At 43.2% G+C, this 2,981-nt stretch overlaps 1 pseudogene; it reads left to right on the top strand.

The window, feature by feature from the left end:
• Positions 1-649: 649 nt before the first annotated feature.
• Positions 650-1,096, top strand: LOC110306532 (annotated as a pseudogene).
• The last annotated feature ends 1,885 nt before the right edge of the window (positions 1,097-2,981 follow it).

The following is a 2,981-nucleotide window of genomic DNA, read 5'->3' as shown; positions in this document are numbered from 1 at the left end:
TAGCTATCTCCTCTGAGGCTATGCCAGTGCCTGGAAATACAGATTGGATGGAACACAGAAAGTACCCAAGGAGCTGAAGGGTTCTTCAGCCCTATAGGAGGAACAATAATATGAACTAACCAGTATTCCCAGAGCTCGTGTCTCTAGCTGCATATATAGCAGAGGATGGCCTAGTTGGCCATCAATGGGAGGAGAGACCCTTGGTCTTGTGAAGATTCTATGTTCCAGTATAGTGGAATGCCAGGGCCAGGAAGTAGGACTGGGTGGGTTGGGGAGCAGGGGGAGAGGGGAAGGTATAGAGGATTTTCGGAGAGGAAACTAGGAAAGGGGATAGCATTTGAAATGTAAATGAAGAAAACGTCTAATAAAAAAAGAAAAAAAAAGAAATTATGTTAAATAAATATAAAAGGAACGTATGAAAAGAATAAAAGTTATACCCAGTAAAATGAGTGGATTTTGTTTAGTCTTTTCTCATACTTCAGTTGTTATGCCTCCTCCCGGTCTGCCATTTGACTGTTCTTCATGCACTCTCTCATGTATCAGTCCCACAAATTAAAAGAACTTAGATTCAGCATGCTGGAGTCACTGTCGCCAGCCTAGGACAGGCTGCTGCTTGCTAGTTGCCCTGCATTGTTCACTAGCTGTCTCAAAAGATTCAAATTCCAAGATGGCAACTCTCAAGGACCAGCTGATGTGAATCTTCCTAAGGAAGAACAGGTCCCTCGGAATAAGATTACAGTTGTTGGGGTTGGTGCTATTGGCATGGCTTGTGCCATCAATATCTTAACTAAGGACTTGGCAGATGAGCTTGCCCTTGTTGACGTCATGGAAGACAAGCTAAAGGGCGAGATGATGGATCTCCAACATGGCAGCCTCTTCCTTAAAAGACCAAAAATTGTCTCCAGCAAAGACAACTGTTTGACTGTAAACTCCAAGCTGGTCATCATCACAGTGGTGGCCATCAGCAAGAGGGAGCAAGCCGACTCAATCTGGTCCAGCGAAACGTGAACATCTTCAGTTCATCATTCCGAACACTGTGAAGCACAGTCCACACTGCAAGCTGCTAATTGTCTCAAATGAAAATTTAAAACTCTAGGCAGGTGGATCCCATTTCCACCATGATTTAAGGGTCTCTATGGAATCAATAATGATGTCCTCCTCAGTGTCCTAGGTCAAAATAGAATCTCGGATGTTGTTACGATGCCACTGACTCCTGAGGAAGAGGCCAACCTGAAGAATAGTGCAGATACCCTCTGGGGAATCCAGAAGGAGCTGCAGTTCTAAAGTCTTCCCACTGTCCTAGCACTTCACTGTCCAGGCTGCAGCAGGGTTTCTAGGGAGACCACATCTTTCTCATCTGAGCTGTGATTAGTAAAATGGTATTGAAGTGGTGGGGAGAGATGTCTTAGTTCCCACAGCTCTGCTCTGCTGCCAAGTGGCACTTGTGTAGTGGTAACCTGGTTAGTGTGACAGCCCCCTTGTCTCCAAAACACACTGCCAACTGTGCAGGCTTTGATTACCCTGTGAGCCTGCTGTATTGCTGTCCCATGCAACATTACCCAGTTAGTCATAACCTGGCTCCAGTGTGTAAGTCCACAATGCATATCTTGTGCATAAATATTCTACGGGATATCTTATGTATTATATGTGTCTGGAGTGTACATTGCAATATTATGTGAAATGTAAGATCTGCATATGGATGATGGAACTAACACTCAATTGTCATGCCAATGAAAACACCAAATAAACTTTGAACAGTTAAAAAAAAAAAAAAAAAAAAAACTCATGTTCAAGACAAAAGAAATTTGCTTTAAAAAAAAAATACCAAGACATCTGGGCACCTTCATTGCCAGAGTAGAGGTGTCTGCCCGGACCGGGAGGCCTTGCAGGAGCATCTGCCAGAGACATCTTGGTTCTCAGATCTTGCCAAGACTAATGTGCACAGGCTCCAGACATCCGGGCACCTTCCCTGCCAGAGGAAAGGTGCCCACCTCGCCCAGGAGGGCTTTGCCAGAGCATCTGTAGGAGCCATATTCTTTCCTGGATCTCACCAAGACTAGTCTGCACAGGTGAGAGTGTGGACTACAGAAACTAATAGCTTCTGGGACAGGCCCTGTTTCGGGCCTTTGTCTTCTGCCAGGAGGCAAGTCCAAACAACAGGTATCTGTGCACCTTCTCTGCAAGAGGAGAGCTTGCCTGCAGAAAGTGCTCTAAGCATTGAAACTCAGGAGAGAGCTAGTCTCCCAGGTCTGCTGGTAGAGGTTAACAGAATCACAAAAGGAACAAGCTCTAAGCAGAGACAACTATAACAACTGACCCAGAGATTACCAGATGGCAAAAGGAAGACTTAAGAATCTTACTACAGAAACCAAGACCACTCACCATCATCAGATGCTCCTGCACTTCCACCTCAGCCAGTCCTGGGTACCCCAACAAAACCGAAAAGCTAAACCCGGATTTAAAAGCATATCTCATGATGATGGTAGAAGACATCACGAAGGACTTTAATAGCTCACTTAAAGAAATACAGGAGAACACTGCTAAAGATTTACAAGTCCTTAAAGAAAAACAGGAACACTCATCCAAACAATTGATTGAAATGAGAAAAAAAAAAAAAACTACTATACCTAAAAAGTGAAGTGGACACAATAAAGCAAACCCAAAGTGAGGTAACACTGGAGATAGAAACCCTAGAAAAGAAATCTGGAACCATGGATGCAAGCATTAGCAACAGAATACAAGAGATAGAAGAATAAATCTCAGGTGCAGAAGATTCCATAGAGAACATCAGCACAACAATCAAAGAAAATGCAAATTACAAAAAATTACTAACTCGAAACATCCAGGAAATCCAGGACACAATGAGAAGAACAAACCTACGAATAATAGGAGTAGATGAGAATGAAGATTTTCAACTTAAAGGGCCAGCAAATATCTTCAACAAAATTATAGAAGAAAACTTCCCAAACATAAAGAAAGAG

This window comes from Mus caroli, chromosome 12, assembly GCF_900094665.2.
Source record: "Mus caroli chromosome 12, CAROLI_EIJ_v1.1, whole genome shotgun sequence".
NCBI lineage: Eukaryota > Metazoa > Chordata > Mammalia > Rodentia > Muridae > Mus > Mus caroli.
The sequence above is the reverse complement of the archived record's forward strand: the minus strand, read 5'-3'. Positions and strand labels throughout refer to the sequence as shown.